This window comes from Podarcis cretensis, assembly GCF_951804945.1.
Source record: "Podarcis cretensis genome assembly, chromosome: 13".
Taxonomy (NCBI): domain Eukaryota; kingdom Metazoa; phylum Chordata; class Lepidosauria; order Squamata; family Lacertidae; genus Podarcis; species Podarcis cretensis.
The window spans coordinates 5520513-5535625 of NC_137182.1; the positions used below are offsets into that span (position 1 = coordinate 5520513).

The 15113-nt window shown below is 45.2% G+C and overlaps 1 long non-coding RNA gene across 2 annotated transcripts in view; it reads right to left on the reverse strand.

Annotated features, from left to right (window-relative positions):
- Positions 1-310: 310 nt before the first annotated feature.
- The window catches only part of LOC307201136, a 31443-nt gene continuing 16640 nt past the window's right edge, over positions 311-15113 (reverse strand). Inside the window, exons 1-3 of one of the 2 annotated variants that reach the window (XR_013832575.1) lie at positions 3247-4033; positions 1551-2872; positions 311-1177 (exon numbers count right to left, since the gene is read on the reverse strand). This is a non-coding gene — a long non-coding RNA (uncharacterized lncRNA). Of the gene's footprint in view, positions 1178-1550; positions 2873-3246; positions 4034-15113 lie in introns of those variants that run through there. The other variant, XR_013832574.1, reaches the window with a different exon arrangement.

The following is a 15113-nucleotide window of genomic DNA, read 5'->3' on the forward strand; positions in this document are numbered from 1 at the left end:
GTGCTTATTATGTTTTGTGCAGAAGTAGGGCATTTACAGTGGTGCCTCGCAAGACGAAAATAATCCGTTCCGCGAGTCTCTTCGTCTAGCGGTTTTTTCGTCTTGCGAAGCATCCCTGTTAGCGGATTAGCGCTATTAGCGGCTTAGAAAAGGGGGGGGAAGGGGAAAAACTCGCAAGACGTTTTCGTCTTGCGAAGCAAGCCCATAGGGAAATTCGTCTTGCGCAGTGCCTCGAAAAACGGAAAACCCTTTCGTCTAGTGGGTTTTTCGTCTTGCGAGGCATTCGTCTTGCGGGGCACCACTGTATTTGATGAAAGACCACTTTGCCAATTAATCATTTGGTGTTGGATGGATTCACCCATTAAGGGCACATGCTGCAACTCCTCCGTAAAGGATAAGTGACCCAGCACACATGGCCCCAAAGGCATTTTGCTTTTCTCACTAGTGTTACCCATTCGCTTCCACGACGGACGGTAGAGAACACATTCTCTCAACATCTGCAGTGATTGAGATGCTGCTGCCACGGCAGCACCAGATGAGTTGTCCAATGCAACATTGACTCCAGTGTTGTGGGATCAGTTCCAGCTAACGCAGCCTGAGGACCGATTTTAAATTCTAATATTTTTACTGCTTTGATTCTCAGTGAACAGTGGTATACAATTTTTATAACCAAATAAGTAATTAGGATCCTAACTTCTTAAGAGAGGGAACAGGTTCTACCATTTTGTTTTATTGATCCGGAACTGTTTAACCTATAGGACGAAAGAGGATAGCTTGGTTTTCAACAGCCATCAATCTGCATAAGCTCTGTCCCTTAGCAAGACCGAAAACGAATAGATTTTGATATAATAAAGATGAATTATATAACAAAAACTGGAGTTCTGGAATTGTCTGCCTCCTACTAAATGAAAAAATCCCAATTGAATTTTGCACAAAGGGAAGGCGACTTACAATAGGACTATACAAAGTAGTAAGTACATCATTATGAATTGAGTACAGGGATGGCTTTTGCTGGAGTTAATACTGGCTACAAACACCAGCCACAGCAAGCTGTTTATACTGCCATTCAGTGAAACTGGTGGTGTTTGATCAGCTGTTTGGTTTTCCCCCTTATTAATGCAGATGGTTTAAGCTATTTTTTATTGGTTTCTCAACGAGCTCTTCGAGCAACCTTCTCCTACATCATAAAGGTAAAAGGTAAAGGTACCCCTGCCCGTACGGGCCAGTCTTGACAGACTCTGGGGTTGTGCGCCCATCTCACTTAAGAGGCCAGGGGCCAGCGCTGTCCGGAGACACTTCCGGGTCACGTGGCCAGCGTGACATCGCTGCTCTGGCCAGAGCCAGAGCCAGAGCCGCACACGGAAACGCTGTTTACCTTCCCGCTGGTAAGCGGTCCCTATTTATCTACTTGCACCCGGAGGTGCTTTCGAACTGCTAGGTTGGCAGGCGCTGGGACCGAGCAGCGGGAGCGCACCCCGCCGCAGGGATTCGAACCGCCGACCTTTTGATCGGCAAGCCCTAGGCGCTGAGGCTTTAACCCACAGCGCCACCTACATCATACCGTTGGTTAAAAGTTCATTCTCTTCTCTCTAAATGAGTACTCGGTACTATTTTGGTGTTTGCTGCAGACTCCATTTCATTGCTATTGCACTTGGCTCTGAGCTGTAAAATATCAAAATACCACGGCTGTGTGATTGGATGTTTTAATTACATTAAATAGATTTTAAAGCCAAAATGTCTATACACTAGTTCAGTGCTAATGAAGTGACAGCTTTCTGCACACAAGCCAAAATAGTCACAGAAAGTGTGTCCATTTTAAGGAATGTATGCCACTTTGATCTTCTTTGGTACCTCTATTTTGAGGGGCTTTGCTAGAGGACTCGGTGCAACATCTACCCTCTAGGCTAGCAGACGTTAGCTGTTCACCAGGGCCCTGCCACTTATTAAAGTGTATCTCATAGCTGTCACTTCAAATGTCCCAAAGTCTGAGAACTCGAAAGGTCGCAATGTTATTTTGAATAACTTAACTTGCTTCTTGGTCTCGTCATTGAGGACAAGATCCATTTAATTAAAGTGCATTCAAAACTATCAGTTCTTTGCTTTCCCTGAAACCCTGAAGAACAGAAAGAAGCACAATCTAAAAATGGCTTTTGTGCAGGACTCAGAAAAGGAGAAAGTGGGTGCTCCCCAGATCCTCCTCCTGGTTTATTTGAGCTTCAGCTGCTACCCACCAAGTTTCCTGCTTCTTTCCCTCTCCTCCCTCAAAAAACAGCAGGAGAGGAGACCGCTCATAGCACCTTTCAAGGCAGGTAGGTAGGAGAAAGAGCCTCTGAGCTTCGCCTGACCATTCTTCCTTGCTCATTGTGCAGCTGGATGGGAGCTGAGCTGGCAGCCTGGCCATAAAGATACCAGCCAAGAGGCCTGTTCATACACTCTTGCCCTTCCAAGAAAAGAGGGATTTGAAGCTTCTGTCTCACCCACAAACCTTTTCCCTCTTCAGGCCTTACTTTTTTCCTACCTAGATATGTGAAGCACATCTATTTTTGCAGCAGCTAATGATACACTAACATGCAGACTGAAACAGCTTGAAATTAGGTCACAGTTTTCAATATTGTCTATTAGAAATCTACCTTTTAGAGAATATACTGATTTATTTTATGACTCTTAATAGCTGGTCTGTACAATTTTGTACCCCAGCTTTAGAGTACCATATAGGTTCAGGTTTAGTTCCCAGTGTGGTGAGTGCGAGAAAGAATCCCCAATTGTCACTAATGTAAGTCACTTGTACACATACCATGAACATAATAAAATAAAATAACGAGGCATGAGCAATTAATTCCTTTTCTATGTGCTTGGTGGGATGCGGGTGGCGCTGTGGGTTAAATCACAGAGACTAGGACTTGCCGATCAGAAGGTCGGCGGTTTGAATCCCTGCGACGGGGTGAGCTCCCGTTGCTCAGTCCCTGCTCCTGCCAACCTAGCATTTCGAAAGCACGTCAAAGTGCTAGTAGATAAATAGGAACCGCTCCGGCAGGAAAGTAAACGGCGTTTCCGTGCGCTGCTCTGATTCACCAGAAGCGGCTTAGTCATCCTGGCCACATGACCCGGAAGCTGTCTGCGGACAAACGCCGGCTCCCTCGGCCCATAGAGCGAGATGAGCGCCGCAACCCCAAAGTCAGTCACGACTGGACCTAATGGTCAGGGGTACCTTTACCTATACATTATATGCTTGGTGGCAACAATAACTTAAAAATCTGGCTGAGAAAATTACCTCGCTTTCAGCCCACTATTTGAATGAAACAGTTAACTTATTTTCTCATTTCTTTCCTCAACTGAAGGTGGTCTGCTTTGTTTTGGCTGCCATCGCTGAGGTAGAGCCCATCCCAAAGCTCTAAGAGAGATCAGTCCACTGGGGTGAGGGGGAAGTGGGGAAGCCAATAGCAGTACCAACACTTTCTGTAAATTGAGACACCTCATTAATAAAGTTACACTGTTAAGCACCTTGTCTTCTGAAGGCTGGATTTGTCAACTTTTATGACAACACGTCAGGATATATTGAAATGAAGCTGGCTACTTAAAGCAGAATAGAGCAGCGTTAAAAGTAGACAAACCTGAGTTGTCAGCCAGTGTTTTCCTGTCCGCTGCAGGCACTGAATAAACCAATTCAACAGTAGAACAACACACTTCCCAGTGCATCAGGTTTGCTCCTCTCTGGTTTCTTTATTTACCTGTGTCCTGTTTTCCATCCAGGGCACAATGCGCAGTCATTTACCCATTCAACTGCACGTAGCAAGCAGCTTGAACTTTCTTTTCAGGTAGACAAAGACTGCGGAAAACATCAGCATTATCGCCTGACAACCTTGGATGCTTCTGCCAGCCCAATATTTAACCAAATACAGTAGGTTCCTTCTCAAGTGGCATTTTGTAATTTAGAAAAATTGCTAATCCTCAAGGTGCAGGAATAAAACTGCTAGCACATTTAAGTACTGGGTCGCACAAGCCATTTTAGTACTTTGTATGCTTGCACCAACACCATGAATTGGTAGCGCACGGGTAGCCAGTGCAGCACATTCACAGCCAGTGGCACCCTGGTCCCATCAGGCTTCTCAACGTACAGTGGTGCCTCGCAAGACGAAAAGAATCCGTTCCGCGATTCTCTTCGTCTAGCGGTTTTTTCGTCTTGCGAAGCAAGCCCATTGACGGCTTAGCGGATTAGTGCTATTAGCGGCTTTTAGCGGCTTAGCGGATCAGCTGATAAGCGGCTTAGCGGCTTAGAAAAGGGGGGGGGACCCCGCAGGAACTCGCAAGACATTTTCGTCTTGCGAAGCAAGCCCATAGGGAAATTCGTTTTGCGAAGCGCCTCCAAAATGGAAAACCCTTTCGTCTAGCGGGTTTTCTGTCTTGCGAGGCGTTCGTCTTGCGGGGCACCACTGTACCAGCCAAACAGCTACAATCTACACTGGCTGGAGCCTCTGGGTTATCTTCAAGGACCGCCCCCTCCAATATTGGTGCTTACCTCTAAAGCCCTAACAGCCTCAGCCCAGTATACCTGAAGGAGCGTCTCCATCCCCATCGTTCAGCCCAGACACTGAGGTCCAGTGCCGAGGGCCTTCTAGCAGTTCCCTCGCTGTGAGGAGCAAAGTTACAGGGAACCAGGCAGAGGGCCTTCTCGGTGGTGGCGTCCGCCCTGTGGAACACCCTCCCACCAGATGTCAAGGCAATAAGCAACTATCTAACTTTTAAAAGACATCTGAAGGCAGCCCTGTTTAGGGAACTTTTTAATGTTTGATCTTTTATTGTGTTCTTAATATCCTGTTGGAAACTGCCCAGAGTGGCTGGAGAGGCCTCGCCAGATAGATAGGGTATAAGTAATAAATTATTATTATCATCACCATCATATTACAACTGACACCAGGCTATCCGAGTCCAGGGAAACCAAGATGATCAAGGGTCTTGAAACCAAGCCTGATGAGAAAGGGATCAGGCTGTTGGGTATGTTTGGCCTGGAAATGACACACTGAGGCCATACAATAGCTCACCTTCAAATCTCTTAAGGGTGGAAGATGGAGGAGGCTTGTTTTCTCCTGTTCTGGAGGCTACGACCTGAACCAATGGATTCAAGTGACAAGAAAGGCGATTCCAACTAAACACCAGGAAGAACTTTCTGCCAGTAAGAGCTGTTCGGCAGTGGAACGGACTCCCTCTGTGTCACGGGCGATCGAAGTCCCGGCTGAGGACGTCAGGACCGGGGGAAAGATGGCGGGATGGGAGCAGGAATGAGAGTCCAGAAGCCGGGGGTCCGGGGGTCAGGAAGCAGGGAGTCACGAAGTCAAGGGTCTGAGTGTCGAGATGCAAGGAGTCAAGAAGCTGAGGTGCAAGTATCGGGAAGCAAGAAGCCAAACGCAGTAAGGCAGGAAACGAGTTGCTGTGGCAAAGAGCTGAAGGGAAATGCTGACCTTATATCGCTTCCCAGTTCCTGCCACCAGGTGCAGTGAGTTACCAAGTGGCCTCACCTGTGTGGCTGAACCTTGCCTCTCCAGAACAAACTTAGGGAGGCCCCAGTCTTGCGAAGCCCTACTGGTCCCAGGGCCGGCTCCTGCACGCACTCCTGACACTAGGGAAGGTTGTGGACTCTCCTTGGAGGTTTTTAAGCAGAGATTGGGTGGCCATCTGTCATGTATGATCTAGCTGAGATTCTTGCATTTCGAGGGGTTGAACTAGATGATCCTATGGATCCCTTCCAACTCTACAATTCTACTGCTTAGAGATTTCTTGGATTAAGCAGCTTATAATTAAAAAATAATAATAATTATGGGTAACATGAACCTCCTTTACGAGGATATACTTTTGGAAACAGTGGCTTTTATTACCTCTATTCATCAAAGCAAAACAGAAGCACAGCTCCAGCCCTGAAAAGTTTAACATGCGCACCGACCCCTCTCGCTCTCCAGGCTTCAGCGAAAGCCTGCAGTCGCTCCATAGGACACATACACATTTCCCCTTCATTTTTGGAGGGGAAAAAGTGCATCCTATAGAGCGAAAAATACGGTAATTTAAGTCATATTTATCTGCCCTTTCCTGAATTTGTGTGCCTTTGGTTAAAATGAAAAGACCTCAGGCTTTCTATTTGATTACAAAAAGAAATGCTGTTTTTTGGGAAAGGTCAGCTTGCTAATACATGCTTTAAACATTCTGATGATTTTCAGTCACGCAGGAAAGTTGCATATGCTGGGTTTTAACTAACCAAATAAAGTAATGGTTCCTCTCAGTTCTCTGGCTAGTATATCCCAGCTGGAAATACAACCTACCTAACCTAATAAAATATTTTCTCTGTGTTTACATTTTTTAAAAATTTTTTTATTAAGAGTTTTTTTAATACAATAAACAGAGAAAAACAGCATAATCAAAGAAAAAAAAAGAACAAACATAAAATTTATCATCATATAATAGCCAACTTTCCTTCATTTTTTGGACTTCCTCACGCCTTTCACTCCTACTTTCCAAATTTATAAAACTTTGATCAGCAATTTATCTCCTTATTTCCATTCTTATTGTACACATTTCCAGTGTTTTGTCCCAAACTTTGAATATTTTTATTTAAATCTTAGATATCTAATTTTACCATAATCTTTATTCAAAATTTATTTTTCTCATAAACTTCACTCAGTCTCATAGTCTTTTAACCAATCTTTATGGTGCCCTGTTATTTTCTAATCCCTCATCCTTCTTAACACTCATATAATTTACAATGTTTTTGTAAGTAATCCTTGAATTTCTTCCAATCCTCTTCCACTGCTTCCTCTCCCAGGTCTTGGATTCTGCCAGTCATTTCTGCTAGCTCCATATAGTCCATCAGTTGCATCTGCCATTCTTCCAGTGTGGGCAAATCTTGAGTTTTCCAGTATTTAGCGACGAGTATCCTTGCTGCTGTTGTTGCATACATAAAAAATGTTCGATCATTCTTTAACACCCTCTGGCCAACAATGCCCAAAAGGAAGGCCTCTGGTTTCTTGGGGAAGGTATACTTGAATACCTTTTTCAGCTCATTATATATCATTTCCCAGAAGGCCTTAACCTTAGGGCAAGTCCACCAGAGGTGAAAGAACGTTCCTTCAGTTTCCTTACATTTCCAGCACTTATTGTCTGACAGGTGATATATTTTTGCAAGCTTGACTGGGGTCATGTACCACCTATATATCATTTTCATAACATTTTCTTTCAAGGCATTGTTGTTGTTGTTGTTGTTTAGTCGTTTAGTCGTGTCCGACTCTTCGTGACCCCATGGACCAGAGAACGCCAGGCACTCCTGTCCTCCACTGCCCCCTGCAGCTTGGTCAGACTCATGCTGGTAACCTCGAAAACACTATCCAACCATCTCGTCCTCTGTCGCCCCCTTCTCCTTGTGCCCTCCATCTTTCCCAACATCAGGGTCTTCTCCAGGGAGTCTTCTCTTCTCATGAGGTGGCCAAAGTACTGGAGCCTCAGCTTCACAATCTGTCCTTCCAGTGAGCACTCAGGGCTGATTTCCTTCAGAATGGAGAGGTTTGATCTTCTTGCAGTCCATGGGACTCTCAAGAGTCTCCTCCAGCACCATAATTCAAAAGCATCAATTCTTCGGCGATCAGCCTTCTTTATGGTCCAGCTCTCACTTCCATACATCACTACTGGGAAAACCATAGCTTTAACTATACGGACATTTGTTGGCAAGGTGATGTCTCTACTTCTCAAGATGCTGTCTAGGCCTGTCATTGCCCTTCTCCCAAGAAGCAGGCGTCTTTTAATTTCGTGGCTGCTGTCACGGTGGTCCATAACTTTTCCCAGTCAGCAAACATGATGTTATACCCAATGTCCTGCGCCCACTTTATCATAGCTGATTTAACCGTTTCATCCTGTGTATTCCACCTCAGCAACAAGTTATACATTCTTGAAAGTACCTTAGTCTTAGGTTCTAACAGTTCTGTTTCCAGTTTCGATTTTTCCACCTGGAATCCTAACTTTTTATCCAATTTAAAAGCCTCTTTAATCTGAGCATAATGTAACCAATCTCGCACTTTATCTTTTAGTTTCTCCATACTCTGCAATCTCCAATTGTCTCCATCTCTTTCTAATATTTCCCCGTACTTCGGCCATTTGACCTCCATATTGGGTCTTTTCACAGCTTACATTTTTATTTTGAACACAGTGGTACCTCGGGTTACAAACGCTTCAGGTTACAGATGCTTCAGGTTACAGACTCCGCTAACCCAGAAATAGTACCTCGGGTTTAGAACTTTGCTCCAGGATGAGAACAGAAATCGTGTGGCAGCAGCGGGACGCCCCATTAGCTAAAGTGGTGCTTCAGGTTAAGAACAGTTTCAGGTTAAGAACGGACCTCCAGAATGAATTAAGTTCTTAACCCGAGGTACCACTGTAATAAAATGGGGGGGGGGCATAGATGGCCTAATCAAGCCAACATGCATGCAAGTTTAGATTGCATTTCTACATAGCAACAGATGATTGATGAATCTTCAAAAACCCCTCGCAAAGCAAAATCTTGCACAGTACTTTGAAAGGGGCTTTGTAAGCAAGACATTCTCAGAGCCCTTTGCAAAGTCTTATCTTGCAAAGCTCCTGCAAAACTGGGTGAATGTTCTGCCAAGCAACTGACAGGTGGCCGGCTCTGCCAACCTGTCAACCTTGCTCTGCAAGAGGTGGGGCAGACCCAGTTCTCACCACAGATTTAGATATTCTGAGTAGCACCAAACACCCATTTCCAGATGAAAGAACCAGGGGAACGAACTCCAACCCTCTAGTCTCCATGCTGCTCATTCGCACTGTCCAGAATGTCTAACCAGGGCTGCATGCTCTCAGTCCGGCATATGTGTGTGTGTGAGAGAGAGTGAGAATGAGAGAGAGAGAGAGAGAGATTCTTCATATCTAAGAACACAAAAAGGAATCCAGGCCAAGGGACAATCCACTGGTCAGCTAGATACTTCTGACAAGTCCAGAAAGAGGGCATGAACAGCCCTCCCCTGCTGTTTTCCTAAATCAGCTGATATTTAGAGGTACACTGTCCCTGAACTTGGAGGCTCCACTGAGGTGCTATGGCCAGTAGCAGCCGATAGATCATCCTATGTCCTACATATATTGGCCAAGCTCATAAGGATGTGTAAATCAGTAGCAATCACCACAACCTGTAAGTTAATTCTGGGATCTCTAAAGCGGCAGCTAGGGAACGGTAGAGGAAATTCTGTTGCTGTGTTTGCTGCTCTTAACAAGGTCCGTGCAGAAGGCTAGAAAACCTTTTACCAAAATGTGCAAGTAGAGGCTTAAGTGCATATGCACACACAATCTCAACACTTAGCAAGCCAGCTGCATTTACAAGTTCAAATATACCAAAGCCATCCATACAATTTCCCCAAATACTGATTCCAAACTCCCCTGTTTAAAACGCAGAGCCCAAGTACCACTTCTTAAGCCCTAATGTAGAACTTTGATCCCTGGGAAGAGAATATAAGTACAGTATTTAATTATTGTTGTAACAGTGAAGTGATACTACACTTTAACTGCATCCTCTAATGTCTCGGAAGGTAGATTTGAGTTGGTAGGATGGAACAAAAAAAATTATGTATCGCATCATTTTTTTCTCCCTCCAACAACCATTTGCCGTTTTGTTTTTTAGCCACTATACTTCACTACCATCTAGTGGTTTCAGTAAAGATTGCAATTAATTGGCAAAAGTCTTTTCAAGAGTTAGTAATTGCTATTCCATGCAGCCTTGGCTTTAAATCTGTTTAACTCCCATTTCCTTATTTTTTAAAAACCACCAATTATTATGTGATCATCATCACAGACATGACTGGGAGTCAGGCATTGCACTTTGGGCTGAGGAGCCACAGTCGTAAACGATGCTTTCTTGCAGGGGTGCCAACTTGAATAAAATAAGGGGTAAGCCCTGCCCCACATAACTGAACACAAAATGCAGTGCATGCACACCATTTGAATGGCAACCCCCATCAACTGCGAGGGGAGGCTGTCACCCTCAAATATTTTATTGGGGTGTTTGTGAAGAGACCTCGGCCCCTAGGAGTTGGCTCCTATGCTTCCTTGCGAAACAACAAACCCTCCAATGTTGCTCCGACGAAAATAGGAATGTCCTAAGGAAAAGCATCAGAAGGTCAGCGGTTCAAATCCCCACGACGGGGTGAGCTCCCGTTGCTCAGTTCCTGCTCCTGCCAACCTAGCAGTTTGAAAGCACCTCAAAGTGCAAGTAGATAAATAGGTACCGCTCTGGCGGGAAGGTAAACGGTGTTTCCGTGCACTGCTCTGGTTCACCAGAAGCGGCCTAGTCATGCTGGTCACATGACCCGGAAGCTGTACGCCGGCTCCCTTGGCCAGTAAAGCGAGATGAGCACTGCAACCCCAGAGTCGGCCACGACTGGACCTAATGGTCAGGGGTCCCTTTACCCTTTAAGGAAAAGCAGGACGCCACGGGATCAAATCGGAAACCAAGATGGCTTCTGTAAATCCAGGACTGTCCCTGGGAAACAGGGACACTTAAGAGGGTCTGAAACCACATCCTTCAATGTTTGATAAGTGGGGCTATTATTTAGCATTTCCAGTTTAACTACTGCTGCTGCCTCTCAGGCCATGGTCCTTTGAAGTGTTTTAAAGGTTAAAATTGGCGGTTTGGACTTGCTCAGAGAGAGGCTAGGAGCTACGAGTACAGGAGTTGCATGACGTTAACACCCATCCCCACTTAGTAATCCCATGCTGTAATCCAGGGGTAGGCAACCTAAGGCCCAATCACCTTCTAAATCCGGCCCGCGGATGGTCTGGGAATCAGCATGTTTTTACATGAGTAGAATGTGTCCTTTTATTTAAAACGCATCTCTGGGTTATTTTGGGGGCCTGCCTGGTGTTTTTACATGAGTAGAATGTATTTAAAAGTTTATGTATGTAAAACATACGCAGTGAGAGGTTCCAAAGACCTTTGGTCATCATTGAAGCCATACACAATGTACACTCAGACTGCAGATGACAAGGAAAGATCTGTCCTTCAAGAAAGATTGTACACAGTTCCTGAACTCACTGAGGAACCTTAAAGATAAAGCATGTTCTCCCTAGCAGAGAGCACGTGTTGCGGTTGGAGAACAGGCCGACCTCCCATGACTAGGCAAATTGTCAGCAACCCTGGCTTTAAGGGTTAATTGGGTTGCTGGGGGAATTTGATTGTTACCAATTTGGAGGAGGAGTCAGAAGCTATAAATAGATGTGCCGGACGTGGGGACGTCCTTCTTGGCCGTTTTTTTGCATCGGATCACCCGCCCTCCCTCCCTTTAATAGGGGGTTTTTTATTTAAGTTGATTGCTTGACCTTGCTATGCCTGTCATGGGGTCGTTCGCCTTGGAGCGGGGGCCCGGTAGGAATTTGGCCATTTGGCAGATTGGCTGGTGCCATTTGGTTTTTGCCTACTGCGTAGCAAATCGTCACAACTTGTAAGGTTGGCGGTTAGGCATTGGTTAATTGGTGCTTGGAGGGGTAAGTGCCTATCCCTCCAAATGATGCGGAAAGGGAATTCCGTTAAAGGAATCCAGGGGCTTGCCATTCTTTCGTCCTTGTCCGTGGAGCCGGACTTGGGCCGTGCAAGCCCCACCGGAACATGAGGGTGTGAAGCGAGGGTCTGTTTCCCAGCCTCACTTCTCATCCAATACTTGTTTCCCACGCTGGCTTCCGGTGGAGTCTGGAAGGACCAGCTCTGTCCTTGAGGGCCAGGACAGATAGTCATAACCAATGCCTAAGCAACCACTCACAATTTTTGTATTTTGAATAAAAAGTTGTGGCCAAAAACTATGCCAAAAACCTTAAACAAAATTGATGTGTGGAGTGTGTATTATTTGGGGGGTGGCACTGTGGATCTCAACACGCAAAAAAAGCTTTAGCAGACTGCTAGACCTAGAAACCTATGTCATAATAAATTGGTTAGTCTGTTGCAGTAAAACACAACTAGGTCTTGTGGCACTTTGAAGGCTAACATGGCTCCTGCTCTGGAAGTTCTCATAGAGAAAAACCCTCCTAAGATTTCAAGGAACCACAAAATTCCTTAGAACACAGATGAAAACCAAGGCCCTTTGACCCATACACCACCAGCAAACTTAAGCTACTTCCATGCGACCGTGGTTTCCTACAAGTGAACTGAATCTCTCTAAAATGAGATTTTATTGCTAACTCAAAGATTGCACGATCCTTTTTGTAAGGAACCCGAGTTCTTTTTTTTTTTTAAGACATCTGGAAACTTATTTCATCTTTGTTTTACTGCCAGCAGATGGAGACTTGTTTGCTGTGATTTCTGAAAACTCTGTGCATAAAAAGCTTCATTTATTTGGACAGCTGAAGTGCATGTGATACCCTGGTTCTCGAACTTAATCCGTTCTGGGAGTCTGTTCAACTCCTGAAACTGTTTGAAAACCAAGGCGCGGCTTCCGATTGGATTGGCTACAGGAGCTTCCTTCACTCAAGCGGAAGCCACATCTGACGTTCAGCTTCCAAAAAATGTTGGGAGCCAATTTGTTCGACAACAAAGCCATTCTAAGGTACCACTGTATTTTCATGGGGGACATTTGTATGAAGGCGGATGTAAATCTAACCAAGTTTTAATGTGAACAGTCACCATTGTGCTAACTCTGATACAAGAGAGTAAGAGATCTCTCTCCCAAAGCTCTTTCTCGAACAGTTGCCCTCTCATTTACACATGAGGAGTAAGATCCCTGAAGTCTTACTTTTATCTGAGTTTCAGTCAACAGATGGTCATAATTTTATTACTCTGACCAGTAAAACCACATTCTGGCGGGTAACCTCATAGCTGAAAAGCCATCTGGAGAAAGACTTTGCCAGGATCTTCCCTAGCCTATCCTTTCTCCACTCCTTAGCCCATCAACCTCCCAGGAACTCAAAATTTGCTAGTCCTATTTGCACATACCTTGTCTAATTGTGTAAAATAAGCTGAAGTCAAAATTAAAGTAGAAAGAGAAAAGAAATTACACTTTCCATGGAATAGGGCACAGTCACGTTGCCAGAGTATTGTGCTGCTATTTTAGAAAATCATGTTCTCACTGGAGCAGAATAAATCCATCTTTTTTGTTTTCTGAGCCAGAAGCACAGGTAAAGCAACTACAGAACACTGGCCACCTTCCTCCTAGCGGGAGGGATTACTGAAAAAGACTATCGATAATGAAAATGTAAATTGAGCATAAAATGCATTTTAAAAAAGAAATTGGAGAACTCTGCAATGTGCTTTTCACAGCTGACCAGCATGCTTTGCTTTGCATTCTGTTCGCAGCACAAATATGGAGTATACATAATCAGACAGTGGCATGTACATTCAGATACACATCCAAATGAATATTGCCACCCCACACTACACTGTGTTACTGCATACCCCCCCCCAACATTTTGGGAGGGTAAATTGGGGGCTTTCCCCAACCAGCCCCCTGCCCCCTGACTCCCTTGCTGCCACCACCCCCGCCCTTCCTTACTGCATGTCCTTGCTTACACCTTTGCTGTCATTTTGTCCCTCTGCCTTTGTTCAAAAGCCCTTCTAGGGTCACAACCAACCCTCCCTGCCACCAGGCAAGGGCCCTGGTGCAAGTATTCCAGCCACACCATCAGGGCCGGATTCAGGTTTGATGAGGCCCTCAGCTCCTGAAGGTAATGGGGCCCTTTATATGTCCCAGCTGTTCTTTGTCAACAACAAATTGTCACTGCTTTTTGTGTTGAATATATGCTATATGGTAATTTGTGGACCTAATAGGTATCTAAAGCCATTTGCACATAACAAAATACAGTGGTACCTCGGATTAAGAACTTAATTTGTTCTGGAGGTCCGTTCTTAACCTGAAGCACCACTTTAGCTAATGGGGCCTCCTGCCTCCGCTACGCAGCCACCGCGCGATTTCTATTCTCATCCTGAAGCAAAGTTCTTAACCCGAGGTACTATTTCTGGGTTAGCAGAGTCTGTAACCTGAAGCGTATGTAACCTGAAGCATATGTAACCCGAAGTACCACTGTATGTATTTATCAAAGTAATTGTTGAACTGAAATACAATTAAGAAGTGTATTAATGCTGAAATACAACTCTATATATAGAAATGAGCAAACCAGTGATATTTTAGGGAGCAGGCTAGCAGGTGGGGCCCATTGCTTACATCATAGGAGACTACACAACACAAAACCCTGTTGCTGTATGTAGGTTTTATTTTATTTTTTATCTTATATTTTGGAAATGTACATCCAGGCCTCTTTCCCTTTCAATTTTTTGGGGGGCCCAAGAGAGCGGGGCCCTAAGCTATAGCTTGTTTACCTTATACGTAAATCCGGCACTGCACACCACAGAAACCCATCTTTGCATACTCCCATGATGCTCTGTGTTCGCTGTCCTCAGTGGGGGCAACCAATGCAGAAAGGGCTGGGGAAACTTGCAACACAGCAGCTGGTATGTTTTCCTTATGAAACAATATGGGGGAAATGGGAGAAGGCAGTGATGTGCGGCTCTGATTTGCAGCCACTGGTTTGCCATAGTACGTAGCTCAGCCTTCCCCATCTATGCTGTGGTCCAAAATACCTGGAGAGCACAAGGTCCGAGAGGTTGGCCTAATTCCTGCCTTATATTCCTTTGTACAGGGACGCGGGTGGCACTGTGGGTTAAACCACAGAGCCTAGGACTTGCCGATCAGAAGGTCGGCGGTTCGAATCCCCGCAACGGGGTGAGCTCCTGTTGCTCAGCCCCTGCTCCTGCCAACCTAGCAGTTCAAAAGCACGTCAAAGTGCAAGTAGATAAATAGGTACCGCTCTGGCGGGAAGGTAAATGGCATTTCTGGTTCGCCAGAAGCGGCTTAGTCATGCTGGCCACATGACCCAGAAGCTGTACGCCAGCTCCCTTGGCCAGTAAAGTGAGATGAGCGCCGCAACCCCAGAGTCAGCCACGACTGGACCTAATAGTCAGGGGTCCCTTTACCTTTATTCCTTTGTACAAAATGACTTACAAACACCAGTCAATCACACACACACAATTTTCCTGTGTGACTGCATTTTTGTTGGGAAACGGCAGGCACGGGATTTTTGGCCACTGTGTGCCA